Source organism: Mus caroli, chromosome 3 (assembly GCF_900094665.2).
Source record: "Mus caroli chromosome 3, CAROLI_EIJ_v1.1, whole genome shotgun sequence".
Taxonomy (NCBI): Eukaryota; Metazoa; Chordata; class Mammalia; order Rodentia; family Muridae; genus Mus; species Mus caroli.
The window spans coordinates 136,815,080-136,832,937 of record NC_034572.1 but is presented as its reverse complement, the minus strand read 5'-3'; the positions used below and the strand labels follow the sequence as shown (position 1 = coordinate 136,832,937).

At 41.2% G+C, this 17,858-nt stretch overlaps 1 long non-coding RNA gene across 1 annotated transcript in view; it reads right to left on the bottom strand.

Annotated features, from left to right (window-relative positions):
• Positions 1-12,877: 12,877 nt before the first annotated feature.
• The window catches only part of LOC115030594, a 22,234-nt gene continuing 17,253 nt past the window's right edge, over positions 12,878-17,858 (bottom strand). Inside the window, exons 2-3 of the long non-coding RNA XR_003836175.1 lie at positions 13,733-13,836; positions 12,878-13,002 (exon numbers count right to left, since the gene is read on the bottom strand). This is a non-coding gene — a long non-coding RNA (uncharacterized LOC115030594). The remainder of the gene's footprint in view (positions 13,003-13,732; positions 13,837-17,858) is intronic.

The following is a 17,858-nucleotide window of genomic DNA, read 5'->3' as shown; positions in this document are numbered from 1 at the left end:
ATTCTCAGAGGCTAGGGCTCGATTGTAGTGGATGGTGTTGGCCCCCCATGCACAGAACAAGGAAAGCATCCTAGAGTTCTTTCTGCCTCAACAGTAGGACAGAGCACCAGGCAGAGGCTGAGTGGGTTAGAGTGGCTGGGATGCCAAACAAGATTGGGGGAATGAACTGCTTTTGAGAACTGGATTTTCAAGGACAATCTAGAACTAGGACTAGGTTATCTTTCACTTGGGAATTGGCTTGTTCAATAGAAACGTTTTGTTTGTTTGGTTTTGGTGTTGAGAATTTAACACGCAGTCTAATGAATGTTAGCCAAATGCTCTACCACTGAGCTGTATTCCCTAATGCATGCTAGCCAAATGCTCTACCTAAGTTGTATTCCCAGTCATGCTCTTTTGGCTTCTTTGAGACTCAGTTTTCCATTTCTTTGGTTTATATCTTTGAAAATCTGACCACCCCTACAGATATAAGGAAATTTCATTCTCAATCTAGCTGGAGGATTTGACTCTGAACAGAAATTCACACTTAACAAGACAAGAAAGAAAGTTGTATTTGAGAAAAGCAGAAGGCATGCCAATCACTGATGAAGCCTGGCTGTCTCTGACACTTTTGACTTATTTACTATCAGATGGTATAAAGAGAGAATAAGTCCAGGAAACCAGAATCAAACTATATATGGTGTGCTGTCCTTGGAAGGGTACTAGCCCAGCATATTGGGTGTCAAGACTCAGAACTGGTCAATTGTGCAAGCCCTACCAGTTTTCTTGTTGGATGATCTATCCAATGTTCTCATGAAGAACTCTAGAACGATGTTACCTCTTCCTATAACAAGATAACATGGATTGTTATTATGGTATCTCCAACAAATTCTGTCAGATCTCAGTTTCCCATTGCAAGTGACTAATGAACAAGTTCATTCCTTACTCTACGTACCTCTTTAAGCTCATCATGATAGTAGGGGGGAAATGTCTAGTGGTATTTTTAAAAACCAGAAAACATGTAGAATTGTATTCTTAGAAAACCAGAATAGCTTTAGGTTTGACCCATCTCTTCCTTTTGACAAATTTTTACCAGGCTTGCTAAGTAAGGGAGACTCTCCAACTGTCTTTCCCTGTGCTTATTCTGTTATGCAAGCTTCTATAGTCACTAAGACCCAAAAAGAAAGAGAAAATCCTTTTTAAAATGTCATCTTCCTTAGGAAGACTGTCATTTCCTCTTTTCTCCAATGACTTGTTTTTCTGGAGAGATGCTGTCTATGTTTACAAATATCTCAGTCTGGTCCAGGATCTTAGCTAGAACTACACAAGGGAATGCATGGGCTGCAGACAGAGCTGGATGAGGAGAAGCAGACTCCTGAACTGGTCTAAGTGAACTAACAACTCAATTTCAGGGACACAGGAGAATTACCAGACAGGCTCTTGACTACAGAGCAGAGCTTTGACTGTGTATTTTTGCATGCATTTGTGCCACTACCAATCTGTCTGTTTGGAATGCAATAGTCCAGCTCTTTTGCTGGAACAAATGTATCCAGGAGAAAAAGCAAATGCACCCACAATTAGGACACATTCATGAATAACATAGCAAAAGAAATTAAGGTTAATGAGTACCAATCTATTTTCATATTATATTGCTCCAGTGACTCAAAGCCATGTAGCTCTTAGTTTGAAAGCCCATCAGAGAAACCTTGATATCACATGAAGTTTCCATATTATTTTTGTCCAGAGAATTATCAGTAATAGCAACACATTAAAGCCCTTGGGCTTCATTGTGAACAAAGTTTTCTAAAGAGAAAAGTATTGGTTCAATCACCCTTTGAACCAATGAACCAGAGGAGACATTTAGATCATCTCAGAACAAGAATTCTAAAGACACTCATACTGTGAGTGGAAAGGTATGCTAAATAATCTCTGGGCTTCCACCTTTTCTACATCAGTACCAAAGAGGGAGGGAGGGTACAACTGAGAGTAGAGAGGGAAAACAGCATTTGATACGGGATGAGTTATACTTAGACACCTTAAGGAGGTTAGAATAACATGACTTGATTTCTTTGGAGAGCTTTCCCTCTAAGGGGCTCAACCACAGCAGTTTCAAAAATCTTCTCAGGTTTGAGAAAGCAGCCACTCTGACTTTGTGTTCCAGGGCAGAGTGAGTTCAATCAATTCTTTCCTTTCCAGCAGTTTTAAACTTTCTTTCAGACTCTTAGGCCATGGTAACAGTATCATGGCTATAACATAGTCCTTACTCAACCAATGTTCTGCAACACATCTACAGCCTAAGTCATAGGAACAGTCCTTGAACTGATACATACCCACTTGACTGAGGACTGATACAAAAAACCTTATCCTTGCCCTTGTTCAGAGTCAAAGCCAGGAACGCAGTTTATATTTGATACATTCTGTTATAGTGGCTCAGTCCTTTTGAACAAGGAGTATCATCCAGGAAGAGCTAATTTACTATAAGCAGTAGTGCTGTGATGTGAACTTGGCTCTATGGGCTATTACATCCTTTTTCACTCCTGTCAGATTATCTACAGACCCAACAAGAACGGGATGATTTCTCTTCCAGATTCGGGTTGGGGCAGTAAACATTAGCCATGACTTGAAGAGCTGTTAGGAAAGACACTTTCAGAAGAGAACTTGAAAAAGTTCTCTAGGGGCCAGGTCACACAGGGTGTTTTCCATGGTAACTGTAGCTCCCCCTGCTGCCCGGCTAATGGTGACAGAGGACAGCTCCAGGAGCCAGTAACTCTAGTAGCCAGTTAGCTCCAGAAGACAGAGCACCTAAACCCATCAGTCTGAGACAAAGGCAATGAGCAATTCGTGCAGACTTGCAGTGCCTGTTTGATAGAGCATGTATTTTTACAATGGCACCACCAAATTATTGGTTAAAAATCAAACAGACCAGCAGCAACAGGATTTGTTTTCACACAATAGTGGTACCCGGAGAGGTGTGTTCTTTCCATTCTTTGCCTATTTCAGGAGACATTTCCCTCAGTGTCTTCTAACATTGTTCCTAGCAGCTTAACCCAGGGGAAAGCTGCATAACCCATGTTTTATGTTTCAGCTCTGAACGTGGGGATTTATCTATGAAAAATATAGAGACCTATGGCATTGCCTGACAGTGTCATAGAAGCTGCCGATAGTCATGTTTCTTTGAGTCCCACCAATATCATTTTTGTTAAAAAGCTTCTGTTCTCTATCATGGGTATATATTGGAACCACTAAAATAATTTTTAAAACTACTGATTCTTGTGGCCAATTTTTGGGGATTTAATTATCATGGGCTATGGCTTGAGAGTTATCTCCTACAGCCCAGCTTAAGGTCATTGTTCAAGGTCTCTTCACCATCCATCGAAATCCAGTGTCTCCAGGGAAGGAAAAGAACTACACAGAGGGAATAGCTTGCTGCAGTGTCAGAGCAGTTGTGGACCATAGGGAATATCTTACTGTCTGTGTGTTGTCCTGAGAGCACCCGAGCCAGCCAGAATGACTGAGACTCTTGGGTTCTACCAAGACCTACCAGCTCATAATTTATTGGAACAAGATCTCCTCGTGATCGGAACAGATTCCGTTTGGGAATCTCTCTCCTCTCCCCCCCTCTTCCTCCTGCCCTTCCTCCATTTCCTCCTTCTTCTTGCTATGGGTTCTTGGAGTCATTATACTGTAAACAGTTCCTTGGATATATCTTTCGAGGTTGGGGGAAAGGTCCCAGGCCTTTATTTCAATAGTCCTTTTAGATTGAAATCTTCCGCCGGGCGTGGTGGCGCACGCCTTTAATCCCAGCACTCGGGAGGCAGAGGCAGGCGGATTTCTGAGTTCGAGGCCAGCCTGGTCTACAAAGTGAGTTCCAGGACAGCCAGGGCTACACAGAGAAACCCTGTCTCGAAAAACCAAAAAAAGATTGAAATCTTCCTAAACTTCAACGTATGTTGTTTGTTCGTTTTTCAGTTGTTAGCTTTAGTTTGAGTTTCTAATGTCTGTCTCAACTCACAAGCACCCTTTTCACAAGTGCTGACAGACTACAGTGGGCCTCTTATACAGTCTCTAAAAGTATTCCTTATAGGGCTGGTGCAAAAGCCCTGTCAGGACAGGGTCTGGTCTGCTGTTGAGACAAGATCAACCTCTGACAGAGCATCTTTGGTCCATCACAGCTGTAGGAGCAAATTTAGAGGAGGATTGCTATTTACCAAGGAGTCAGAATGAAAACCAATCCTCCACCAGAACCCAGTCATTAAGGTTAGCAGTGCCCCTTAAGAAGAATGGAACACTGGCACTGTGACCAGGTTCCCCCGAAAAGCAATGCAAATGGGGTCAGCTTAAATGTGGGAGACAGGACAGGCTTTGCAAGAAAAGGAAGAAACACAGTGAGTGCTTTAGGGAAAGGAATGGATCTCTATGGGAACTGCACTTCTTCCTGTCTCCCTCACGCATCCCACTTCAAAACATATAGTGAAGCATGAGTTTTAAAAGATTCATATTGAGACAGAAACATTACAGAATCTCCGTTGCTCTCTTCACTTTTTTTTCAGTCTTATTTTCTTTCTAGAGGCATGGAGTCCTCTTTATGATGCTTTTATGTCTATAAATTGTTTAGGAGAAGCCACTGAAACCTAATCTCTAAACGTGCAAGGCCCCTGGATTGGTGGGGAGGGGCAGGGCGAGGGAGAGACACAAATTGCAAAGAGCAGAATAATCAGCTACAGAGGGACTTTGATCTTCTGGAGACCTAAGCTAATAGATGTTAAGTGCAGTTCAGTGGACGTAATAGCCCATGAAGAAAACAAAATCTGCAGAATGATAAAATGCTGCAGTCTACTGATCAAGGAAGACATCGGAAAATTACCATGAAAGCATCCTTAGCCTGGCAGATTCAAGGTGAAAAAAGGGCTCCTTCTGCCAACCAGCAGCCAGACATTCCAGGCAGACTTAGCTGTCTCCCTTCCTCCAGCCAGATTATCACTCCATGTAACCTGAATGCTTTCTCACTGCAGAGGCAAGCACTGGCACCATCAGAGAGGCCTGGGCTTCGTCATGTCTTCTCCTGACGCCATAGTGACTCATCATGTCCTCTGTGGAGGCATTTCAGAAGACGTCGTCTCCAGGAGTAGATCAAATTTTCTCCAGTACTGATTTTTTTTTTGACAGCAACAAAACATATTAAAGACAAATAAGATATCTTTCAAGACATAGAAATCTCACCAAGCAAACTATTCACTGGAAATTTATGAACACTTAAATACAATTGAAAAATAAGAGGTAACTCCTTAATGCTAGTTCATTTAAGTATCTGTTTATTGAATAAGTATATTTTGCATCTTGGGCTGAATTAAATCTACAGAAGTAATGAATTCTTTAGTATTAAAAGAAAAAATGTAAAGATTGAAACTGCTAGATAATTTTATTATTAGGAGAATTAAACAAACAAACAGATAAACACAACCCCCAAATGTGAGTTTTAAAAGTCAAGAAACTAGAAGGAAAGTAGCATCCGGTTTCAAAGCTCAGCCTCCTTAGACTTCATGTAACAGCTAATTAAACATATGGCATATATTATCTGAACCGCAAATTAATTTGTTTGGCTAGAGTAGGTACAAACAAATGAAAACAAAGGGAATCTGCACAGTTTTAACTTGAGCAAGATGTGGAGCGCCCTGCTGGCCACCGGCATTTGGTTCCTGTCTGAGCCACTCACACTGGAACAGCTAGCACTATGCCTACGGGAGTCTCCTTTCCAAGTGGAAAAGGGAAAGTGGCAAACTTCACGTGGGAGCACAGATGAGGGTAGTTGACAGCCTAAATGACAGGCAAGGAAAAGGAACAGAAATGAGAAAAAAATGGAGAAGGGATGAGAGGGAAGAGGATGGAGGGGGAGGGGAAGGTAGACTGGGAAGCGAAGGCAAGCAAGGAACCAAGTCATTGATCCCAAGGCACTGAGACCCTCTGGACGACACAGCACTGGGCAGTCTACATCTATCCTACTATAATGTTGATTCTTCATAGCCATGTTCATAGAAAGACTAGCCCTTTAAAAGAAGTACTTTACTCACAAGGGAAACTGAGAGACTTCTTGATATTAAAAAGAGTCATTGGGAAAATCCATATTTGGAGCCTTCAATCGATTGTTGGAGATTTTATGTAACATATGTGCTTATTCTTCAAACAAATGGAGTCCTTGTCTGAAAATGCTGTGGGTAGAGGCCTGGTGCCCAGAATAAAATAACCAAGTGAGTGGTTAAGATGAGGCCCTGCTCTGGGTTAGCAGCCCATCACTCAGCGTGTTCTGCAGCCTGTGTATCAGATGCAACCCTTCTTATCTGTTAAGTGCATAGAACAATTTAGACCAAGCATGCTGAGTGGATTAACTAATGATCGTGAACCACTTTGGAAATAGAAAATTCCCCCTGTGCATGCAGAATTAATAATGATTAGATAACACTGTCGTAAATTTTACTTTTGATTCAAATAAACCTTTTCTAGATGGCGAAAGTTATGCTATTAAACAAAAGTCTTTATTTCAACTAGAGGCTTTCACGGTATTTTCATTTGAGTTGAATTTCTGTTCTTCAGATCCATATTTCTGCCAATTTCTATCTCTTGTGCTTTCTCTGGCACAACCAAAAGAACAAAGTTAATAACAGAGAAAGGACAAGCTTTAAGAGTGCTGCATTTATCGTCAGCTGTAATTCTGCTATTAAGTGGTCTTGGCATTTGCGAAATTCTTCTCAATCTTATTTTTTTTCCTTAGAGGGGGAGAAAAGCCACTGAAAACATGGAGTTTAATCCAAAAATAACCCTTCTCCACATTCTATGTTCTAAGACTTTTCTCTTGGCACTCAATGTGAACTTTTGTCTCCATGGGACAATCTGCAAGATAAACACCCTGCGTTTATATCTCCTTAACCATTTTAGGAGGAACACATATGCATGCCCTTGGGCACACGCGCACACACACATACACAGGCATGCATGCACATGCTCACACACATGAATGCTGGTGTGTGTGTGTGTGTGTGTGTGTGTGCATGTGGGTGCTCATGTACCTGTGACACAGAGGATCTGTATAGGATTTTTTTTTTCACTTGATTTCTGCCTGTGGAGCAGATTGAAGATTTTACTCCACTGTGATCTTCAGATCTTCCACCCAGTTATTCGCCTGCCAAGCACAGTGACCAGTGCGGCTGCTCCTGATGGTGGGGAGCATATGGTACCGCTGTGAATAGTTTTGCTCTCACTGCTGTGAAATCCCACGCCTTCCTACAGAATGTGTTTGAAGGAGCAAATGGTGTCTCTCTTTGCTGTAGCTCCCCTTCCCTGCCTGGGGATCCTAGTCAATTCAATGGCAGAAGGAAGGGAACCCTGCAAACTCCTAGGCACTGGTTAATGCTGGTTTGGGCTTTAATGATACAAGTTAACTATTTCTTCTTCTCTCCACTGATTCATGATGAACTTCCAAGATCAATAATCCTGAACCAACCAGCCCTCACTTATGTTTGTTTTATTCTCTGTCCTCTGTCTCTTCCTTTCTCTAAAGAGGAAAATCTCCAAGTGGGACAGGATTTCTAGATGAAGCTGGGAGGCTGGACTTGCAATTGGAAATATCAAGCTCTCATTAGCCCTGCAACCTTGGCTGAATTTATGCTGAGTCTCTTCTGTGAAACAGGGATTATGGATCCTTCACATCCTTTCCAGTCCCAAGATGCTCTGTGCTTGGCACGTGGCATCTAAGTCTGCTTCACCCCAAACCACCTCTCTGAGAGGGTCTCTTGCTACACGTTCAAAACTAATTGCTGTCTTTCATTTCATAAAGCATCTCTAGAAACTACCTTGGTCACTTGTCCCTGAGTTTATACCTGTACTCCCCTCGAGTGCTTCTGCGCATCCGTGTACATAAGCAGGCTCTTTCCCTTCTGAATTTGGCAAAAGAGAAAAACACTTTAGACTTCAGCTGGAGTAACTTTCCTTATTTATATTGACTCTTCTTTATGTCACTCTGAAGCTTTGGCCCTTGAGACATGCACCCTAATGTCCTTAGAGTCACTCACTTGCACCCTTCGGCCTCTCCCTGTCACTGATCTCCTGTTCTGCCATCACAGACATGGGCTGGATCTTTAGGACTTTGTGAGCAGAGGGGTTTGAGAGCATCTTGTGCTGAAGAGGGCTCTGCAAACTTCGGTCCTCAGCATGCATCAGTGAGAGGATGAGGGTTTGCCTGATGGGAGGCTTCAAGTGCACCAGCACTTGTATGTCTACTTATCTTCAGTCTCAATGATGCTGTTTATGAGCGAGCTATTTAAATGGGAGAAGAAGCTCACAGAGAAGGAGAAATCACAGGTTGGAGTGATTATGTTGAGCAAGAGAGGCCTGAACACAAGTCCAGTGGGAACCAAGGAAGGGGATCAAATTAAGAATGATTAATGGCAGGTCCCCAGAGGCTTCACTGCATCAGAAGGAGAGAACAAGCTGAGTAAGAAGCACTTGATATTGGAAATGAGCATGCGTGTGAAGGAAAATGTATCATTCTGCAGATGTTAGCAGCTTCCGAGGAAGGGGAAGAAATGCGGTGGAAAGAGACGCTGGACAACTTGTGCCCAAGGCACCCTAGCTGCTGTGGCATCTCCCCTGGCCTTTCAGAGAATCCCCTCCAGATGCGTTTTGATAGGGTCTTTCTCATGAATGATTCTTGCCTTAGAATGGGATGTGACTCCAGAGCAATAGGTACCGGCTAGTGGGAAAACTTAGTTAAGGGCTGCACTAGCTCCCTTTTAATTGCATAATAAAATGATGTGACCAGAAGCAACTTAGAGGAGAACAGAATTGCTTTGACTTACAGGTGGAGATGGATAGAATCCATCATGGTGGTCCTGACCTGCTGACAGTCAGGGAAAGCATGGCCTCATGAACTCAAACAGGCTGCTCCTAATTACATCCAAACCCAGGAAGCAAGTAAAGAGGACAGGAATCCAGGTCCAGTTGCAAAACCTAAAACCAAGTGCTCAGTGGCACTTCCTCAGTGGCACTTCCTCTAGCAAGACCTAACCCCTAAAGGTCCCATAAGCTTCTCAAAGAGTGCCACCAATTGGGGACCAAGTGTTCAAATCCATGGGCCTGTAGTGGACATTTCTCATTCAAGTCACCATAAGGGCCAAGGCACCTCTCCTTGTAAGCCTGCCCATGAAAGTCTTGCAGTGTGTGTGTGTGTGTGTGTGTGTGTGTGTGTGTGTGTGTGTGCACTCACACTGGTGTAGGTGGTGTATGTGCATGTGTGTGCTGGTATATGTGGTGTATGTATGTGCATGTGTGTGCTGGCATATGTGGTGTATGTGGTATGTGTGCATGTGTATGCTGGTGTATGTGGAGGCCAGAAGTAGATATTTGAGTTGTTCTAGATTACTTTCCACCTTGTATATTGAGGCAGAGTCTCTCATTTGAACCCAGAGTTTGAGAACTCAGCTTGCCCCAGGGAACTCCTGTTTCTGCCTGGCAATTATGGGGATTCTAAGAAGCCTCCCATGTTCCCGTGGCACTTCAATAGGTTCTCAGTATCTGACTCCAGTCTTCACAGTTGTGTATGAGCCTTTTCCACTTCTGCCTCTCCGGAGTGGATAAACCTCATAAGCAATTTTGTCCTGCTCATTAAGAGGAAGATAATATACTGACTGTCTCATAGATGTCAAATGCTATCCTTTTACCTCTTGTATACATGAGAAAACAGAGGAACAAAGATATAATCAACCCACAGTCAAGGAGTTACTGGGCAAAGAGTTTAGATTCAAAATAGTGTCTGTCTTCTGTCATCAGACTGCAAGCCTGGGAAGAATAAAAATTACATAGAGTTTGTAACCATATCCTTGATGCTTTGGTGTAGTGAGAACTCAAGCGTATTGGTTAAACAGTTGAATACCAAGACTAAAGCTTTATTATCAATATGATACCAGGTCCGGAGTAAATAACTGTTCGCCAAAACCAAGGGAAATACTAGACAATGATAGCTAAGATATCAATTCAATCCCCATTCACTCAGTACATATTCATGGCGCATCATCTTTGTGCCAGAACTTCTGTGGCATTGTTCTTTTTGTGTGGTGAGGGAAATGACTGTTGTGTGACTTGTGTTGGTCACCTCTAGTGCCCACTCTAGTTGGACTCTAATTTTCCTTGAGAAGCCTCTGCCTCCTCCCAATGAGCCTGGCACCATCCAGAAACCAGTTTTGTTACCATGCAAGAAGCTTAAGGCTATGTTTTTCTCCTTTCCCATCAGTCTTGGGCTTTCAGAACCCACTGGGCATAATGACTTTGTTCTGGGGAGAGTGTAGAGGTTGTGTACGGGATGGGGTGCAAATTGCAGGCATTTTATTGTTTCCTCCCTTTTGTCTCTGAAAACTTTCCAGAAGGAGAGATCTATTTGAATAGTTTTCACAATCCATCTTAAGGTCAGCTCTAATACAGTTGGGACCTGGCAACTCTATGATTTCAGCATCATTACACAGCTGCCAAACCATGCTAGATGCCCACCTTCCCCTCAGGAGTGTGACTCCGGCTGCCTGCACAGCTGCCCTGCAGCCCCCTGGGCTAACCCATTCTCCCAATTTCTGGCAATTTGGTCAGTGCCAAATAGAAAATCTGTCTTATGGATGGATGGAAATAGATGGCTACAGGAGTGGGAATCTTGTTTTTTGGTAAATTTCAAGTTTGGGCATCCATTGAGTCCCACTGTAAATATTCCTGTGACCTTCCTTTTCTCTTCATTTTAGTAATCTGCTTAGTGCCTTGGCAACAGAGACTCAGGCTCATATAGTGTCTGGCCCAAAGCAGATATTCAATGAATGTATGCCCAGTGACTTAACCAGAAAGCACAAAGGAGAAATGAAGACTCAAGGGACCTTTGTCCCAGTGTCTCTAATTTTATAATTAACATGATAAGAGCATGGGAAACCACCCTTCTTTGAAACAGTCGCATTTGTAAAATAAGATTAAATAAGATGAGTATTTTTTTTCTTGTTTGTAAATTTTACAAAGAGAAGTTTCGAAACTTAATTGATAGTAGTAATAAAATACATCAAAACCAGAATGAAAAGACCAGAGGTAGTTTTTCCCTCTGCCTGCCCCTGACTAGCTGTGAAAGTTCAGAGAAGGATGTAACTAAATCAGCATATAGGCTTCAAGAGGATGATAAAGGACACCTGGGGCAGACCAACACTAGCCTTGGCCAGGTAAGCTAGAGGAATCCCAGTGAAGTCACTGAAAAGTCATTGAAAATCATGTAGCATTGAAAAGCTACATAAATCATTGTTTCAAGCCATCTACGTTCTGAAAGTGTTGTTATGCAGCAGTTCTATAGCAATATCTAACTGATACACTCTATGATTACATCAGAAAGCAGGAAGGATAGATTCTTTGTTTTGAAATTGAAGTCTTTAAGCTCCATTTTAAAATACATTTACTCTTCTACATTTGATGAAACTAAATAATACATTTTGGTAAAGTTTTAATAAATGAGAGAGAGTAAAAATTGGCTCAAATTATCTTCCTGGTTCAAAATGGTGGTTCTAATGGTGCCAGAAGCATTGTAGTTGGTAAATGAGAAACATTTGAGACTGTCATTAGCTCTGAGCATTCTGATTTTGATTTTAGATTTGGGAAGTTTTATTAGAGAGGGGCTTAATATGTGGAAGCCCAAATTTGACTACACAGTAGGTCTCTGCATTTCTTAACAATATAGTCCACTTGTAACACCCCCCTACGCCACCTTGGGCATTTTAGCTATAGCTTTATTCAGATTAATGAAGTTATAAAACATAGTGCCAGAGGTAGACACTGATGGATAAAAGAGCACCTGCTCACAAAGGCTGCTGGGTCATGTAGAAGGAAGGAGTCTGGAAGATTCCAGTCACCTATGGTCTATCTTAAGCACTTAAGTACCTATGTGAGTACTTAAGTACCTAGGTAAGTACCTACCAGGCTGTAGGACAGACACTTTATTCTTCTGGGCATGAGGACTGAAACTAGCTGGTAGGATTCAGCATAGCAGGTAAGAGGACACGGGGGCTGCTTGGTTAGCAGGAGACTAGCAAAAGTTCTCATCATTTAACACTCATCAGAAAGGTAGTTCAACCTGGAAGAATGTGTGACCACCTCCATGTTCCCTCTTCCTGTGGACCATAAATACCTCAAAGACAGGACACTTGCCTTGTCACACTTCTTTTGGATCCTTCAAGCCCACCAGGATACCTTCTTGCAACAACTCTTCTATATTATGAAATAAATGAATGATAGTATCACCCTGATTCATAAGTGAGGATGCTGAGAATCAGCAGGGTAAACTAATCTTTGGGAATCACCCATATGTTCAAAGCTGAGTGTTAAACAAGTACCCAACTGTGGTGAGTCTACAGCCTACCTCCTTGTATCACACTTGAGTCAGAATTTTGTGGCAGTAAAGCAAAAAGCTCATATAAAGAATGTAGTCTGGTGGCAGACTCCAAATAAGTGCTACTTTCTTTCTTTATATCTCCTTCTGATGCCATGAAATCTCACTCCTGGAAGGCCATCTTTCTCTCCTGAATGTTGTTTTCTTAGGAGATACTAGTACAGTGTTGACCAAGAGATAATAGAGAAGAAAGCAAATTTTCCAATAGAATAAAGGCTAACTTATGGTATTGAAATTAATCAGATTATTATAAATTCATTAGCAACTATGCATAGTAATAGTTTAAATACATAGGAAATCCAGTAGTAACATTGCATTTTTTTATTTAAAAGAGATCATATGGTATTTTTAATATAATTGTATATTTGCAGATTATCAATATGCTGTTATCAAAACTGAAAAAGACATTCAAAACTATTGTAAATAAATATACATAGCATTTTTCTTGAGGAGATCAGGCTAATGTTTCCCATTTTTCTAGTTTATTGAAATTTTGCATTTCAGGAAATGAACAAGGGCCTCCTGTATTTATTGAAGATTTTACAACGGTCTCCATGTTTCCATCTCTGTTTCTGTATCTGTTGAAGCAGACAGAATACAGTTACTAATTGGCTTCAGCCTTACCAGTGGTTCTCTAATTTATCATAGTATCTACAGTTCTAGATTGCAATGAGTTATTTCACATCAGTCTTGCCCTCTGCTTGAGTATACACTTACTACATACATTGTCTGCTCTAGCATCTCCCTAGCACTTGAACAGTATAGCCTGTTGTGAGTTCATAAATCTTTGCTAAGTGAATGATATTCTCACTATAGAATTAAGAATCAAACCATGATCTCCAAGGAAATAGAGTAAAGGAGAAAATGCATATATTTATGTCTGTGTGTGGTAACTGAGTCAGAGCTTCCAAATACTGTATGACATGTTTTCATGTCTTATTTCAATTTTGCACATGTACAAATTAGAAAATAAAATTTAAAATGTAGGGAGCTGTTTTTCCTCCCACATTGCCTTTCCTGAATAACGATGAATAGTTCTCAATATGTGTTGGTCTAACACAAAATCTGTAAATTTTCTGAATACAAGGAAAATGTATGGAAATCACATCAGAACTAATTAAGTTTGCTTTCTTAAAATTAGGATGCAAAATATTTAGTTTCATGAGAAGAACAACTGATACAATTTGTGCTCATTCCTTGCCCACTCTTTTACTAAACAAATCAGCTAAGAAAAGGCAGGAAACAGTGAGGTTTGCAGCCTCCCCGTCAGGGTTCCAAGTTTCATATGTTAAACAAAGACACAGCAACCTTAAACCTTTTGATAAATATGAGGCTTGTGGTAACTGCAGCATTCACTTCGGATTCCATTTCTCCAAGTTCCTGTCAGCCAGATGTCACTTGCAATGCAAACACTAGAAAAATATGAAATAATAATTTCATACATCATCTATGTGTGCATGAGCCGGTCAAACATTCAATACAAATTCAAACTGCTCCTACATACAGCAAATATCATCCAAATAATATTTAAAATGATTGAAAGGCTTTTGATTTGGAAGTGTATTCTCTTAAGCTAAGTGGTCCCCAAGACCATCTAGAAAATTCAATTGTTTCATTTTTAAAATGTTTTCTGCCCAAAATTATATCAAACCCTAATGTCTCAATAGAAATACATGCGATTGGATTGCTGACTGGGCGCCGGATGTCAAAGGAAAAATCTAATTTCAGGATGGCATTTCCTCATACTGTCTCACCAAAATACAAAATTGATAAAATTTTAATGGATAATTTTCAGAAGCAGAATGTTAAGGTTGGAAGATCTCAAAGGAAACTCAGCGTTGTGGTGTAGGCGCAGCAGAGGAGAGAGTGGACTATAAATTCACATATACGGCGCTATAAAAAAAAGCATTCTTAAAAGGGCCCTCTTATCAAAAACAGTACTTCAACTCGTGGAACAGCCCCGTGATCAAAATCTAAGCTTCGTGTGTGTGTGTGTGTGTGTGAGTGTGTGTGTGTGTGTGTGTGTGTGTGTGTGTTCTGCTTCTTTTTCCTTGTCTTTTCCATTCCATATGTAATGAATCAGGAATCAGACAACTGCTTGCTTCAACTATTAGATATACATTAGTCTTCTGTCTATTTCTATTTTTGACATTGGCTACAAAAGAGGGCCTTTGGACACCTGGATTCAATTAAGAGATAAGAGAACAGTATCTAACTCTGCCCTGCCTTTTTGCATTAAGGTTCTAAGCAAGCTCTGTTTTAACTTTCTGTGGAGCAAGGAGGCACTCTGCCTGTTAAGGGGAAAGAAGAGCCTTTCCCTCTGTTTTAGGGGGAAAAAGTGGTACTACAAAGAGCAGAGTTTCCTTGCAAGGTAGTCCTTCCTCAGTACATTCTGCCTGTCTGTTTCCTGTGTCTCTGTCTCTCACTACCCACAAGAGAGTCAATGAGCCTAAATATGTCATTTCCTTGTGAGGTCAGGAGCTCATATAGACTCCACTGTCATGCTTGGTGCAAAGTAGAACTGTGACATTATAATAGTTCTTTTTAGGTTAGTTTATTTTTTAATAGTTTAATATCTATATCCTTAGATTCTGCTGCTATTTTTTTCTAACTAATTGTTATAACACACACTGCAGCCATGAGTAGCTAAGGGCAGCTTCATCATAGGATACATTGGCCAAGGTCATTGTGGTCATTAGTGTGACAAGTTATGCAATGGCTTAAACCACTGCAGACATCAAAAGGTCATGAGGTAACCTAGATCCATGGACAGTCAGGTCGGGAGACAGTGCAAATGAAGGTACTGGGGACACCAGAGAGGCAGATGTGGTCTGAAGGAAGTGACCCCCTTAGAGAATTGGAGGGTAGGTTCCCCTTTCTGGATCCCATCAAAATCAGCTCTACCCCTTCTTCCCCTTCTCCTTCCTTACATAAATGTGGAAATGCACTCTTTCTTTCCTCTCTTTGGTCTTCGTAAAGAATTTTGTATCTGGTGCCCATTTAATAGCTATTTTGTATTAAAATTGAAATTAACTTTTGCTCTTGCGGCAGCTTAGCCAAGTAAAAGTTTAAACACCAGTTTAAGTAACAATTTAAATACTAAGATGAGAGGCCTCTATGGTTAAGACTCTGGATGCTGATATATAAGACTCATAACCAGAGCCTGGGGAAATGGCTCTGTCAGGAAGTGGTTGTTATGCAAGCATGACACTTCTAAGTTTGCATTCCCAGCATCTATGTGGAAGGTGTAGAAAACAGGCATGGCACCACTTTCCTGCAAGCCCAGCAATGGGGAGGTGCACACAGCCACATCCTGGAGACCAAACTTCTGAACTGCAGGTTCAGTGTTTAAAAAACAGAGCGAACAACTGATGTCAATCTCTGCTTTCCACTCAAGTACATGAGTGCCCATTTCCAGGGGAACATATACAACACACACACACACACACACACACACACACATAGACACACATTAAAATAGAACCAGTCTGCTAGTCACACAGTCACGAGTTACCATCAGGAGCAAATCTCTTAATGTCGAGTCTTTTTTTTTTCCCTCAATGATAAATTGAGATTAATAATTCTTCTTCATGGTTACAAGTAAACTTCCCAAATAAAATATAGGAAGTCTAGTTAAACATGAATTTTTGAAATATTGTGTGGAACAAACTTACACTATTTGTCCAAATTCACATTTACTTGGTTAATACATATTTTTATTTGCAAAATGAGGCAACTCTAAACCCAGTTAAGGACGGTTCCTTCATTGTTACCAAACCGCATCCTCTCTGCTGGGTTTGACATGGGTGAAGTGTTTGACATAAGGCACAAAAACAATAGACTTTCTGTCCCATCCAAGGCTGTACCCAAAAGATGTTATGATCTCTGCCTAAAAATGAGATGCTAGCTTCAGCTGCTGGTGACATTTGTCTCTAGGCCTGACTTCCTTCCTATTCCCTGATCTGCGTAGCAGGTAACGGAGGGCATAGATGTTTTGGTAAAGAGACCAAGCAGCAGGGACAGAACCACTTCAATAGTCTGCCCTCACTTGAAAGCAACTTAGTCTTTGGCAGTCTGAACTTACTGTAAGGCAGATGTACTAAGGCATAATTACTCTCCTTACTTTATAAAGTAAGCTCTCTACAAAGTTCCAAAATAACTGGAGGAAGGGATGTGACTTACGAAGCACAGGAGTAAGATAGCCTGCTCAGTGAAGTCTGTCTCCTGGAGTGAGTGACATCTTTGCTTCCACAGCCACCCCCACCCTGCAAGTCACCTCTTCTGGACACTGTTATTTATCTGGCAAGAAAGGCTTTCAATTGCAACTGTTGCCAAATGCTCTCTTGGGTGGTGGCAAGGCATGAACTTGAGTGTCCACCAAAGATATCAGCAAGGGTCTTAAGGACATGTTGTTCATGGTCTTCTCTGAGAAGTCAGAGATAGTGCATAGGATATGACTCAATGGAAAGTCTTTGTAAGAGAGAGCCGCTGTTTGAATGTGGGCTATCTGAGGATCAGCACATTTGGAGTCTGGCTGACTGTGTTTCCAGAATTACAGCTGGCTTGGCTGGACCAGAGCAGCTGAGAGCACCCAGCTCCTCTCAGACAGAAACCATCTCCTGCTCTAGTTCTGGGAAGAAAAAAAATCTCCATGTGTGGAATATAGTTAGGGCCTTGAGATCCAAAATATGTCTAGATTGTATGTAGGGCAATTTCAATGGGTATATATATATATATATTAGTTGACAGCAGAAAGCAGCTACTGTCCTCTGTGTAGGATCCCAAGCTCATGTAAACAACTGCCCAGCACTTGGCACTGTCTGTGGTTTCTGGGTGGTCCTGCTAAGAAATTCCCAGTGGATCACAATGCAGTCTCATGGCTGGTGGTCACACCTATAGAACCAGCATCTATTAGAGTAATTAAAGTCATGCAGGCTTTCTACATTTTGGCATTAGGTAGAAAACCAAATTAAAGTCAAATATATCAGAGAATTGTGTTTTCCAAAATTGAAAACAAAAAACAAAACAGTGACCAAACAAAACAAGATGAAACCATAAAAGCAAAGAATGGGTTGATTGTACTGGCAGGATGATCTGCCTTTAGGTTTCCTGTTCCTTTGGTTTCCTGTTCCTTTGGCTCTATGGAAGTAGAGTCTCTTAAAATGCATATTAATTCACTGAGATTATTTCATACTAAAGTGTGATGCCATTGAGGGCCCAATGTCTTTTCTTAGGCAGGTGAAAAAAGAATTAGTGGATTGGAATCCAACTGTTCAGTTTTTGACAAATTACTTGACCTCTCTGTGCCTGTGTTTTGTCATCTGTAAATAAATGGCTCTTGGAGTTCTCTCAATGAATATAATTGTATATTCATTGAGTATACACACACACACACACACACACACACACACACACACATATATATATATATATA